The sequence below is a fragment of the Dipodomys spectabilis genome, unplaced genomic scaffold, assembly GCF_019054845.1.
Source record: "Dipodomys spectabilis isolate Male_0828 unplaced genomic scaffold, ASM1905484v1 ptg000043l, whole genome shotgun sequence".
NCBI lineage: Eukaryota > Metazoa > Chordata > Mammalia > Rodentia > Heteromyidae > Dipodomys > Dipodomys spectabilis.
This window is the reverse complement of record NW_024870720.1, coordinates 16,925,530-16,940,136: the sequence shown is the minus strand read 5'-3', so window position 1 is coordinate 16,940,136 and position 14,607 is coordinate 16,925,530. Positions and strand designations below refer to the sequence as shown.

General features: G+C 45.5%; 1 pseudogene; it reads right to left on the bottom strand.

Moving 5' to 3' along the window:
* Positions 1–9,018: 9,018 nt before the first annotated feature.
* LOC122106832 lies at positions 9,019–9,369 on the bottom strand (annotated as a pseudogene).
* Between the last annotated feature and the right edge of the window lie 5,238 nt (positions 9,370–14,607).

Genomic DNA, 14,607 nt, shown 5'->3' with positions numbered 1-14,607 from the left:
AAAGCCAAATGAGAGCTTGAGGCTCTGAGCTCAAATCTCTATACCAGCATAGAAAATGAAATCATTATGAGAAACTCTCTTGTACTTCTTAATTTCATGGATTTTTAAAAAGTTGGTTGTGGGACTTGAATTCAGGGCTTAGATGCTGTCACTGAACTCTTTCACTCAAGGCTAGCTCTCTACCACTTTGCACCACAGCTCTACTTCCAGTTTTCTACTGGTTACTTGGAGATAAGAGTCTCACAGACTTTCCTCAGATCTCAGCCTTCTGAATATCTAGGAGTATAGGTGTGAGCCACCAGATTGTTTCATGGATTTCTGCCTCCCCCCCCCCCACCCCCGTCCCACCCCCAGTCCTGGGGCTTGAACTCAGTGCCTGGGCACTGTCCCTGAGCCTCTTTGTGCTCAAGGCTAGAGCTCTACCACTTGAGTTACAGCACTACTTCCTGCTTTTGCTGAGGAGTTTATTGGAGATTCTGCCCAGGCTGGCTTCAAACAATGATCCTCAGATCTCAGCCTCCTGAGTAGCTAGGAGTACAAGAGTGAGCCATAGGTACCCTGGCTGTTTTATGGATTTCTTTCTTTCTTTTTTGTTTTGTTTTGTTTTGGTTGTGGGGCTTGAACTCTGGGCCTGGGAGCTGTCCCTCAGCGCTCCACCACTTGAGCCACAGCACCACTTCTAACTTTTTCTGTTTATGTACTGAGGAGGGCCTTGTGCATGTGAGGCAAGCACTGTACCACTGAGCCACCTTTTTTGGTAACCATTTCTATCTATAATTCTCTCTCTGTTCTCTTTCCATTCCCAACGTCATCTCCAAAATAATCAGCAAACCCTGATAATGCCCCTCTCCCCATTAAAAAGGAAAATAGGAAGAAGGAAAGGAAGGAAGGAAAGAAGAAAAAAGCAAGAATTACTCATGATGAATTCACAGATCCTGTCCTGTTTTAGTACCTTTCTGTTAAGTGCCACAGGATCAGCACAAAGGTCCCTTAGTAGGCAAGCCTTTAAGCCCTCAGCACTTCAGAGCTGTGTCCTATTTATTCCCGAGGCTGTCACCAGCAGACATTCAGTAAACATAGCTGTATATTTAGACAGAAAAAGCCAGTCTCATTATCTGGGATGATTTTTCCTTTGAGTCCTTTTTTTCTTTCTTTTTTTTTCCTGGTCGTGGGGCTTTAACTCTGGGCCTGAGCGCTGTCCCTGTGCTCTTCAGCTCAAGGTGAGCGCTCTACCTCTTGAGCCACAGCGCCACTTCCAGTCCTTTTTTTCTATAGCCTGTGTTCCCTGGGCAAAACCAAATCAAAGGAGAGTTCCATGCCCATGCCCAGGCCCATGCTCCTCCTTGAGGTCAACCTTAGCTACTATTCTTTTTCTTTCTAGCAAAAAAGAGAAAGCAGCCAATCAGCTCCACTTTCCAGATTCATTACTTGCACCCCCCCCCCCCCCCCCGAGCATTCTGAACTGGATTCCAGATTCCATTTTGCACAGACTACTGAGCTCATGGCAGGCATTCTTAGCAGCCTCTTAGCTTAGAAACTAGCTGGCTGTCTGGTGGCTGTGTGCTGGTGCTTGTTTTTCCTGGACATGCTCCCAATGGCACACTGTCCTGGTCCTCCAGGGGTCTTTTCAGATCCCCTTCCCCCCACCCCAGGGGCTTTCAGAGCCTCCTTTCACCTCCCAACAAATACTAACATAGGTGTTAGCAAGGGACTTGTTACATTAAGCTAAATTCGGCCAGAGACTACATTCCTACCATAATGAATTGTACCCAACTAACAGGAAAGTACATACATAATTAGAGAATGTAATTTAGGAATAATTTCTTTTCTTGTACCAGTACTAGACTTGAACTCAGGGCCTAGGCACTGTCCTTTAGGTTTTTCTGCTCAAGGCTTATAGGCTACCATTTAAACCACAGCTCTACTTCCAGTTTTTTGGGGGTGATTAATTGGAGGTAAGAGTTTCACAGACTTTCCTGCCTGGGCTGGCTTCAAACCATGCCCCTCAGATCTCAGCCTCCTAGTAACTGGGAATATACAAGTAAGCCACCAGCACCTAGACAGGCATCAAGTTTTGTGACACACATCTCAATCCAATCAATCACAGTCGCTGAACTTTGGTCAACTACAGGCTGACAATTGATGAGACTTTGTGGGAATGCCAAGCAGGAACCAAGGAAGCACTTTCTATAGTTCACTTGGGTGAGTCTGGACGGCCCTCTGAAACTCGTCTGGATCTGACTGCTGGCCAATTTGGCAAATTGGTTACTTGCTCAATTTAATTCTGTTAAATTTAGTTGCTTAGCATTTTACTTTGTGCTGCAGGAGAATGGGCCTAGGTCTTCCACATACTAGGCAAGTGTTCTTCCATGAAGCTACCTTACGAGGTCCCTCATCCCTCCAATTTTGGGCTGTCCCTCCTTACACACACTAGAACCTTCCTCCTTGAAGGATATTCTGCTTTGGCCAGCAACACATCATCCTTGAAAACTTATCAGAAAAGCAGAACTTTAGGGCTGGGAATGTGTAGCTTAGTGGTAGAGTGCTTGCCTAGCATGCATGAAGCCCTGGGTTTGATACCTCAGTACCTCTTAAACAGAATGAGCCAGAAGTGGTGCTGTGGCTCAAGTTGTAGAGCTCTATCCTTGAGCACAGAGACACAGAGAGACATAGGGACAGAGTTCAGCCCTGAGTTCAAGCCCTAAACCCAGCCAAAAGACACACACACACACACACACACACACACACACACACACACACACACACACACAGAAAAGAACTTTAGGCCCTTTTTTGACTTTCTACATCAGAGCCTACTTTTTTTTTTTTGTTAGTCCTGGGGCTTAGCCTGGACACTGTCCTTGAGCTTTCTTTGCTTAAGGCTAGCACTCTACCACTTGAGCCACAGTGCTACTTCTGGCCTTTTCTGTTTATGGGGTACTGAGGAATGGAACTCAGGACTTCATGCATGCTAGGCAAGCATTCTACCACTAAGCCACATTCCCAGCCCCTACTTTTTTGGTTTTGTTTTTGAGATCCAGACTGGTCTCAGAATCTTGATTCTCCTGCCTCATCTTCTTCAAGTGCTGGATTTAGAGATATGTACTGCCATGTCCAGCCCCAAGATCTGTATTCAAGGTTCTGAAGTGACTTATTTGCACATCCCTATTTAAGAAGTGCTGGTCTAAAGTGCTGTCCAGTTGAATTACAACATAAGCTATAATTTAAAATTTGTAGTAGTCCTATTTTAAAAGAGTATATATATACATATATCAAAACAAACTCTAAGATATGGAAACGAGATCTTTTTAGGTTTTTCTTTTTGGGACTGGGAATGTGGCTTAGTGGTAGAGTGCTTGCCTAGTGTGCATGAAGCCCTGGGTTCGATTCCTCAGTACCATATAAACAGAAAAAGCCAAAAGTGGCACTGTGGCTCAAGTGGTAGTGTGCTAGCTTTGAGCAAAAGAATGTCAGGAAGCCAGGTGCCAGTGGCTCACACCTGTAATCCTAGCTATTCAGGAGGCTGAGATCTGAGGATTGCAGTTCAAAGCCAGCCAGGGCAGGAAAATCTGTGAGACTCTTTTCTCCAATAAACCAGTAGAAAACCATAAGTGGTGCTGTGGCTCAGGAGCACTAGCCTTGAACTGAAGAGCTCAGGGACAGTGCCCAGGCCAAGTTCAAGCCCCACAACCATCACCACCAACAACAAAAAGAATGTTAGGGACAGTGCCTAGGCCCTGAGTTCAAGTCCCATGACTGGCAAAAATAATTTTTTTTTAAAGTCTCATGGATTTTCCTACCCAGGCTGGCTTTTTTTTTTTTTTCAAAAAATTACTTTTTATTAATAAGTTTTTTTATTGTGAAATTACTGTACAGAGGGGTTACATGAGCAAGGTAATGAGTACATTTCTTATCAAGCATTGTTGCAAAAATTTACTTTAAAATGAAGATTCAGGTATGTTTGTTGGTAAAATATGGTTGGATATTTGTGTTTCTTTGTATACATAGTCACAAAATGAAAATGTAATCTACAATATAGTCTACTGATCCTGGCACCAGTGGCTCATGCCTGTAATCCTAGCTATTTAGGAGGCTGAGATTTGAGGATCATGGTTCAAAGCCAACACAGACAGGAAAATCCATGAGACTCTTGTCTCCAGTTAACCACCAGAAAACTAGAAGTGGCTTTGTGGCTCAAGTGGTAGAGTGCATGCCTTGAGCTGAAGATCTGAAGAGCTGATGGACAGTGCTCAGGCCCAGAGTTCAAGCCCCATGACCAACAACAGTAACAAAAGCAGCAATATATATATATATATATATATATATATATATATATCCACAACCATGACAAATTACACATGTTCTTTCATTTTAGTTCTTATAATCTAGCAGTAATTGTTATGTTTATGTTTTTTACTTTTATTTTTATTATTTTTGGCAGTTGTGGGGCCTAAACTCTGGGCACTGTCCCTCAGCTCTTCAGCAACAGCTCAAGGCTAGCACTTTACTACTTCAGCCACAGCACTACTTCCAGGTTTTTCTTTTTTTTTTTTTCTTTTTAATTTTATTTTATTTGTGAACATACTGTACAGAGGGGTTACAATTACATGGGCAAGATAATGCGTACATTTCTTACCCAGGCTGGCTTTGAATCACGGTCCTCAGATCTCAGCCTTCTGAGTAACTAGGATTACAGGCATGAGCCGCTGGCACCACGCTAATTTTAATTTCATGGTGATTCTGCCTTCTTTTCTTTAGGTGTGGTGTATTCATATGTATATCTTCGAGAGGGTGGGGGCAGGATACAGAACTGAGGGAACAAGAGTGAAAAAGTGTAGCAGTGGAGCTTGCTGGACACTGATAAAAGTAAACTATACAGCTCATGAGCGGAGACCCTGTACAAAACAAAATGGACTCATTATCTAACTCATATAATTATAATCTCTCTGTATGTCACTTTTTTTTTTTTGGTTGGTTGTGGGGCTTGAACTCTGGGCCTGGGTGCTGTCCCTGAGCTCTTCAGCTCAAGGCTAGCACTCTACCACTTGAGCCACAGCGCCAACTTCCCATTTTCTGGTGATTGATTGATTGATTGATTTTTTGGGTCCAGTTGTGGGGCCTGAACTCTGGGCCTGGGCGCTGTCCCTCAGCTCTTCAGCTCAAGGCTAGTGCCCTACCACTTGAGCCATAGCACCACTTCCGGCTTTTTTTCTTTTTGCTTTGTGGTGCTGAGGAATCGAACCCAGGGCCTCATGCATGCAAGGCAAGCGCTCTACCACTGAGCCACCTTCCCAGCCCTCTGGTGATTTATTGGAGATAAGAGTCTCACAGACTTTCCTTCCCTGGCTGGCTTTGAACTGCAATCTTCAGCTCTCAGCCTCCTGAATAGCTAGGATTACAGGCGTGAGTCATCAGCGCCCGGCTATACATCACCTTTAAAATAACAACAAAGTAAATTTTAAAAAAGCAGTGCAAAAAAAAGGGCTTGGCACATATTGTTTGCAATGTTGATGATGGCGTGCGTGTCAATGATGTGTGCCCTAATTTTGAATTCTGATTTTCCCACTTACCAATGAAGCTATTGGAGAATAGCCAAAATTCTTTTTTTTTTTTTTTTTTTTGGGTCCGGTCGTGGGGCCTGAACTCTGGGCCTGGGCGCTGTCCATCAGCTCTTCAGCTCAAGGCTAGTGCTCTACCACTTGAGCCACAGCACCACTTCCGGCTTTTTTCTTTTTGCTTATGTGGTGCTGAGGAATCGAACCCAGGGCCTCATGCATGCAAGGCAAGCGCTCTACCACTGAGCCACCTTCCCAGCCCCAAAATTCTTTAATTCTCTAAGCTTCTGTCATTTATCTATTTTCTGCTGGTTCTTGAACTCAAGGCTTGGGAACTATCCCTTAGCTTTTAACTTTTTCACTTACGGCTAGGGCTCTGTCACTGCAGTCACAGCTTCATATATATATATTTTTTTTTTTGCCAGTTAATTGGAGATAAGAGTCTCATAGACTTTCCTTCTTGAGCAGGCTTTGAATCACAGCCCTCAAATCTCAAGCTCAAGTATAAGGAGATAAGAGCTTCCTTATCTACAATTGGAAATAAAAACACAGGTAATACTTGTTAGACCAAATGCATTGAATCAATCCTGTATAGTGCCTAGTTCTTAGTGCTCAATAATGTTAAAGCATTTCTATTTTTTCTTTGCCAGTTCTGGGGCTTGAACTCAGGGCCTGGGTACTGTCCCTGAGCTTCTTTTGCTCAAGGCTAGCACTCTACCACACGAGCCACAGCGCCACTCCCAACTTTTTCTATGTATGTGGTACTAAAGAATCAAATCCAGGACTTTATGCATGCCAGGCAAGCACTTTACCACTAAGCCACATTCCCAGGCCCTAAAATGTTTCTTAAAAAAAAAAAAATTAAAGCCAAACACCTGTGGCTCACATCTGTAATGCTAGCTACTCAGGAGGCTGAAATCTGAGTATTTCACTTGGAAGCCAGTCTGGTCAGAAAAGTCTCTGCAAGGCTCTTATCTCCAATTAACCCCCAGAAATTGGAAGGGGAGCTGAAGTTCAAAGTAGGCCCTAGTTCAAGCCCCAAGACCTAAACAAACAAACAAACAAAACTAAGAGATGGAATAATGATGGCTATTTCATAGATTACTATAGAGATAGAAGAAGAGCCAGGCTGAGAATGTGGCTTAGTGGTAGAGTGCTTGCCTAGCATGCGTGAAGCCCTGTGTTTGATTCCTCAGTACCACATAAACAGAAAAAGCTGGAAGTGGCACTGTGGCTCAAGTGGTAGAGTGCTAGCCTTGAGCAAAAGAAGCTCAGGGACAGTGCCCAGGCCTGATTTCAAGCCCCTGGACTGGCGGGGGAGGGGGTGAGGCTTTGAAAACTAAAGCCAAGGCAGGCACTATGCTAGCTACTCAGGAGGCTGAGATCTGAGTAAATGGCTGTGAGACTTATCTCCAATTAACTGCCAGAAAACCAGAAGTGGAGATGTGGCTCAAAGTGGTAGCACTGAAGCCTTGACAACAGAGCTCAGGGACAGCTCCCATGCCCTGAATTCAAGCCCATTACTGACAAAACAAAAACACTTCCCCCTCTCCCCCGAAAAGCTATCATGTGTAAAACTGAGGCTGTACGTATATCAACTCATTTCCACTAGGTGGTAGTAGACATCACCAAATACAGACTCGCTCAGCTGTTAGAAAACTGTTCAGGCAATGACTTCTTAGTCTTAGTTCTGTAACACTAAACTGTGGTTGGTTTTCATGAATTATTTCAAAGAAGTGAGCCATTTACTTGTTCTTAGGAATATTTTTGTTTGATGTGTGCTACAAAAGAAGATGTGTGTGTGTGTGTGTGTGTGTGTGTGTGTGTGTGTGTGTGTATTGCAGGTCCTGGGGCTTGAACTCAGGGCTTGGGCACTGTCCCTGAGCTTTTTTTCTTCTTCTCTGAAAGTTAGCACTCTGCCACTTGAGCCACAGTGCTACTTCTGGCTTTTTTCTGTTTATGTGATACTGATGAATCGAACCCAGAGCTTCATTCGTGCTAGGCAAGCATTCTACCACTAATTCATAGTTTTCCACACAGTATTTTTTTTTTTTTTTTTTTTTGGTCAGTTGTAGGGCTTGAGCTCTGGGCCTGGGCACTGTCCCTGTGCTCTTCAGCTCAAGGCAAGCACTCAACAACCTGAACCACAGCGCCACTTGCAGTTTTCTGGTGGTTAATTGGAGATAGAGTCTCACAGGCTCTCCTGCTTGGGTGGCTTTGAACTGTGATCCTCAGATTTCAGCCTCCTGAATAGCTAGGATTATAGGTGTGAGCCACTGGCACCCAGCTTGAACCTTCCTCTCTAGATCTTTCCATAGACACTTTTGTCCTTGTTTACCTCCTCTCACCCAAAGTGTGGGTCTGTAAACCAGTAGTGTCACCTTTGTTTATTTATTTATTTTTAAGCTAACTATAAAATTTTTTTAGGGACTGGGAAGGTGGCTCAGTGGTAGAGTGCTTGCCTTGCATGCATGAGGCCCTGGGTTCAATTCCTCAGCACCACATAAGCAGAAAAAGCTGAAAATGGCTCTGTGGCTCAAGTGGTAGAGTGCTATCTTTGAGCTGAAGAACTCAAGGACAGTGCCCCAGCCTAGAGTTCAGGCCCCATGACTAGCAAAAAATAAAAATAAGTAAATTAAAAAATTTTAAAAAAATAATTGGAAAATAAATCTTACATTTCAATGAAATCTTTAAGGCAGAGAGCTTGCCTTATCTTGCCCCTCCGTGTCAGCTCCCACAAAGGGATCACTCAATGAAGATCAGGGATACATGGACCAAAGAGACTCCCTACTAGCCACAACTAGTGTTTCCCTTTCTGTCACTTGCAATGAGCTAGAAGCTAACTGTGTCACTCGACAGAGAGGTAGAATATGCCACTGAAAAATGAGACGGAGAGTAGCAGAACTCAAGTCCCAAGTGTTGTCATTTCTCCTGAGCCAGTCTGAGTTCTTAGCTGCAACTATGAGGATCAGTATGAGAACCAAATGAAATCAATGTTAACTACATTACTGAACACATAGTAAGTAGCTGGTGTTATCACTTGGAGTTGCAAAGAGCTCAGTCAGGGCCAAATACTTGGCCTTATAGTGAAGGTGGACTTGATGTCCTATCTTAGGGAAAGAAGTGGAGGGGAACCTTCCCAGGTACCCCAACCTGATAAGGGGTACACCCAGAGGATAGGTCTGAAAGAGCCAGATGATCATTCAGAAGAGTTCTTCTCTGTCCAATTCCTGGCAGGTGGCTGCAGGGTGGAGGCAAGAGTCAGTCCCTGTGAGGTAGCAGCTCCTGCATCAATGGAGGCGGCACCAGGAGGTATGCGCTGGTGTTCACAAAGAGGAAAGGGAAGCTGGCACCCCGAGTCAGAGAGTAGGGCTGGGTGACCAATACCGCAACTGAATGCCCAGCAGGGTAACTTTCCTAAGGCCTGGCTGGCTGTAACTCTTCTCCTGAGAAAGCTGGTCCCTTAAATGTCCATCTCAAACTGTTGACTCTTCACCTGCTTTTCTTCTGGGCTGTTGGGCAGGTGGGTTTGGCTAGCTTCTACAGATGGTTTGTCACTGGTAGGACTAGTGACCCCAGGAATGGCTGGCAGGTCACTCAGGGCATTTTGGCCACACTCCATCAGGAATTTGCGGTCATGGATGATCCTGGCTCCTCCCGGGGTGGTGCTGAAGAGTGTGCCACCGGGGGTGGTGCTGTAGTCCCCAGGTGGCAGCTGCACGCCATCTCACAAGACCACCCCAGGGCGCGTGGCAGACAAGGCCGGACTCAGGGTCTGGCTGTAGCTGCTGCCCCTGGACACGTCGCCTGTCATCTGCATGAGGCCCGGCAATCCGCCTTCGGCCGCCAGCGCTTCCTCCAATCAGGATCCCCAGCATCACCTTTACCTGCAAGTCATGCTGGTCTTTTCCCCTGTTGGTCTTCCAAAATCCTGTAGACTGGACATAGTGATAGAAATTCTTCCAAGCAGTGCCAATAAGCACCCAAACCACCAAGCCGAATGCTGCTGCTCTCATTCTAGAAACAGCCCACTACCAAGTCTGTTCAGAGTGTACTGATAACAGATTCTTAAGCTGGTTTGGCCACCACATGCTAACAGAAAGCAGGAGAAAACCTGGCATCTGTGCATCCAGTTTGGGCTTGCCATTATTCTAAGCCGGTCTCTCATAGTCACTGCAAGAAAGACAGGATGGACCTATAACATCTTGTGACAAAGGACTAAAACTGCGCCTAAGGGACAGCAGAGTCCTACAGGAGAGATTGTTCCCAGATGAAGGTAATTGCTGATAATGATCCAGCTGCACCCAGAGCCTGTGAAATTATCTCATGGGAGCCAGATTGCTCCCCTCAAATGATGACCAATTCTCCAAAGCCTAGGAGAATGAGAGTTGGGATAAAAGCCAGCCAGCTGTAACCTATCTTCAACTATGCATACTTTTTCTCCTTGTCTCTAGTTCTTGCTTTTCTTAAACCCAATGCTCAGGTTTGTATCCTGAACATGGCTGGAGATGAGCTAAAGTGACATCTTCCTATAGCATCATGCCATGTAATTTCCTTTCTCTGTCACATTTTTTTCCCTAATAAAAATTTCTCATCACTTTTACTACAACGGAGACTGGTCTGAATTGCTTTTTTTTTTTTGTCAGCTGTGGGGCTTGATCTCTGGGCCTGGGCACTGTCAGCTCAAGGCTAGCACTCTACCACTTGAGCCACAGCGCCACTTCTGGTTTTCTGGTGGTTAATTGGAGGTAAGAGTCTCATGGACTTTCCTGCCCAGGCTGGCTTTGAACTGTGATCCTCGGATCTCAGACTCTTGAGTAGCCAGGCTTAGAGGTGTGAGCCTACGGTGCCCCGCTATGGCCTGAATTCTTATCATGTCAAATGCAAGGACCAAGGTTGATTAGCTACTTTAAATTTCTGCTAACATTACTTTCAGACTAAAGTTAATATCTCCACCACAGAGTAGAATGGAAGGAAAAACTTCACTGCATTACACTTCGAGCCTAGTGCTGGCTAGGCAAGTGCTCTATTATCTCAGCCATACCTCCAGCCCTAATGAGTCTTTCTGCGAATTAAACTTCGGGCCTTGTGCTTGCTAAGCAGGTGTTCTACCACCTGAGCCATGCTTCAGTCCAGCTAGTCTCAGCTCTCCTTGCTCTTTGTCTTTTTTTTTTCTTTCTGAGACCAGTTCTTATTGTGATGACCAGGCTGATCTCAAACTCCTGGACTTCAGCTAGCCTTCAGCCTCAGCCTCCTGAGCAGCCTGGTTACGAAGCTGGCAGAGCACAGAGCAAAGAGATGGTGGAGACAAACCAGGAAGTGTGAGGTGAAGGACATGACTTCTCTGTTGTGAGGTGAGGAAGACATGGCTCCCCTCCCTGGGCCTGCTCAGTGGCTTCCCTCCTTTTCCCTCCTCCTGGCATCCCCTCCACTACATCTGGAGCCAGCTTCGTGCCCTGTCCCAGTTGGGTTCTTAGTAAATATCTTGATTGCATTGCCAGAGGAGGTGAGACTAGTTTCCCCTCTCTAGGAACCCAAGGGTTAGATGTGGAATCCTGTAAGAAAAAGATCATTCTAGAAAAAAATCATGGGGAGAGTGGGTTTGAATGTGCAGACAAAAAACTTTGTTCTCAGGGTTTTGGTATGTAACAAGGGGATTATAGACATCTATTACTAGTGGAATTTGGTTTTTTGTTTGTTTGTTTTGAATAAAAGCACAGGGGTGGGAAGATGGCTCAGTGGTAGAGTGCTTGGCTTGCATGCATGAGGCCCTGGGTTTGAGTCCTCAACACCACATAAGCAGAAAAAAGCCAGAAGTAGTGCTGTGGCTCAAGTGGTAGGGCACTAGCCTTGAGCTGAAGAGCTTAGGGACAGTGCCCAGGCCCAGAGTTCAGGTCCCATGACCAACAAACAACAATAACAACAACAAAAACAAAAACAAAAAAGAGCACAAAGGGATCCTGCTCTGAAAATCATATTCCAACACCCCAGAACAACATTCTCCAGCTCCATACGGAAAACTTTGAGACTGCCAAGCTATACCAACTGACATCCTAGATTTTTCCAGTAAAGTCTCAACAGAGAGTATCTCCTAAATTGTGGAAAGACAGTATGGAAGATTTAGGCCTCAAAGGGACAATGGGTCAGCACCCAATTCTTTGGTGCCAGACTGTATACTATCTATCGGGAAGCAAGTACCTTCCTCTGAGTCCATAATATTCTAATTGGGGAAAGAGATACTAAACAAAGACATAAGGCAGCTAATTCAGGTGCAAATAAGTGCTAAGCACAACAGTAAAAGGGCTTAGTGGGCTGTATGTCTGTAATCTCACACTTAGGAGGCAGGGCTCATGAGTTAAGGTTACCTGGGCTACATAGCCAAAAAAAACAAAACAAAAAGAAAACAAACTACTACTGTAAAGTCAGATCAGAAAGCCTGGCCTATTTTATTTATCTGGTCTCCTTGAGACCTTGAAGTCTGAGTTTTGAGAAGCCGCTAAGCCATGACAGAGGGTTTTCAGCAGAACTAACAAGTACAAATGTCCTGAGGCAGAGAGAATGGAACCTGAGGTGCCTCATGAACAGGGAGGGAGGGGAGGAAGACGAGATCAGAGAAGAACAATAGCAGCCAAGATCCCACTACAGGCCTTCTGGGCCCAGGGAGGGAGAGCCTGCCTGGTGTGTTAGCCATGGGTCCAGTGGAGAGCCAGGGGAAGGGCAGTGGCTGGGGCTTCGGGGTGGACTGGGATCAAGGGCTGTTAGGAGGATGAATGGGGTGATATAGGCGGATCTCTCCGATGTGCTCTGCCTCCTGGACACCCTCACTCACTGCACCTTCTCTCCTGACAGACACAGGGAGGCTGGACTGGACTGCAGGGATGGGGGGGGGCCAGTTAGGAGGGAGTTGCAGTCATGCAGGAGAGGAATGGTGGCGGCTGCAGGGGTGGGAGATGCCCAGGTAAGGCGGCATGGTGACATCTGCGGTGTAACCTGGTGTCTCCTTGTTTCTGCAGATAGCCTCTGCCGCCATGTTAGCTGTACCTAGCCCTCGAATAACAGATCTAGCTAAGTCAAAGCCCGTTCATCCAGACTATCTCCCTGCCCGGGATGCCAAATGGCCAGTGACTTATGCTGCTACCCATTCAAAAGTATCTCCTAGAATTCTGGAGCTTGTGAATCCAAATACAAGGTATGTTGGTTTAAGGCCAGTGTGGGACAGCAAGGTTTGCGAGGAGTGGGAAGGTTTACCTGATCAGGCCAGGGAAAAGAACTGCAGAAAGACAACAAATGCAATCACAATACAAAAACAGCAGTAAAGCGGGTTGCCAGTGGCTCATGCCTGTAATCCTACCTACTCAGGAGGCTGAGATCTGAGGATTGCAGTTCAAAGCCAGCCTGGACAGAAAAGGCCTGTGAGACTCTTTATCTCCAGTTAAGCATTCAAAAACCAAAAGTGGTGCTGTGGCTCAAGTGGTAGAGCAGCTGCCTTGAGCACAAAGAGGCTCAAGGACTGATCCCAGGTCCTGAATTCAAGCCAAACCAAAAAAAAAAAAAAATCCCCCCAAACAAAAAACTAAACACCACCAAACCCAGCAGAAACCTGCCACTGTTTACACTGACTATGAGAAATATATGATAGTCCTAATCATAGGTGGTAGAGATGAGCTGAGTGCTGGTGGCTCACACCTGTAATCCTAGCTACTAAAGAGGCTGATATCTAAGCATCAAGGTTCAGAGCCAACCTGGGCATGAAAGGGGTGCTGTGGCTCAGTGGTAGAGCAGTAGACTTGAACAGAAGAGCTCAGAGACAGTGACTAGGTCCTAAGATCAAGCCCTATGACCAACAGCAACAAAAAGTAGCTGATCACCAGACATCAGTGGCTCATACGTGTAATAATCTCAGGTGGGTGAGATGTGAGGATTGCAGTTCCAAGCCAGTCAGGGCAGGAAAGTCTGTGAGACTGGTATCTCCAGTAAACCACCAGAAAACTGGAAGTGGTGCTGTGGCTCAAGTGGTAGAGTGCTTGCCTTGAACTGAATTGCTGAGAGACAATGCCCAGGCTCAGAGTTCAAGCCCCATGACTGACAAAAAAAGAGTAGATGATAGAAGTCTAACATTGAAGAGTTAGCAGAGAACCTGCTGTGGTGGTATATGCTTATAATCCCAGAGCAGTATAGAGGCTGTGGTAGGAGGGGTCTCTGGTTCCAGGCCTGACCTACAGCACAAGTCTGGCCCAACATCCCTTCCCCAAGTCTAAAAAAGGATCAAGAGATATAAACATGAACTTGTTCATCACAATGATATTGTGGAGCAAGGTGCAGAGGTTCACGCCTGTAATCCTGACTACTCAAGAGACATATCTTAGAAATCAGCATTTGATGTTAGTCTAGGGAAAAGTTTGTAAGATGGCATATCAACCAGTAAACAGCTGTGTACAGTGGTGCACACCTGTTACCCTAGCTATGGGATAGCCTGGAGTGGAAAGTGAGACCCGGTTTGAAAAATAGACTGTGGCTAGGGCTCACATGGTAGAGCATCTGTCCAACACGTTTGAAGCCCTGACTTGAAATCTCAAATCTGCTAAAAGCAGAGGCTTTGCAGTGTGACAGATAGGCATGTGTGGATTTGGTCACAGATTGGTTTTTTGGTTGTTGTTTTGATTTTTTTTCTGGCATGATGATAATTTATGGGACTTGTGCATGAGCTGCAGCCCTTGGCTTTTTGAAAGAGGATTTTGCTCTGTAATGTCATTGGGGCTGGCCTTGCATTTGGAATCCTCCCGCCTCATCCTCCCAAGTGTGGAACTTCCAGACATGCTGCAACACTTAGCCTCTGGCTCACTTGTTTAACTTCTCTGCGTCTTCCATTCCTCTTCTGTGCCATGAAAGTGATAACTATCTAATGGCTAATGTCCCAGTATTTACCACTTGGGGAGAGCACTGGTTGTCTCTTCAGTTCATTTCACTTCAGGTTGTTTTCTTCTTCTATTTCAGGACTCCTATGAATGTGACATATTACGACCCCGATGCCTTTAAAGTCAAGCCAGCTGCT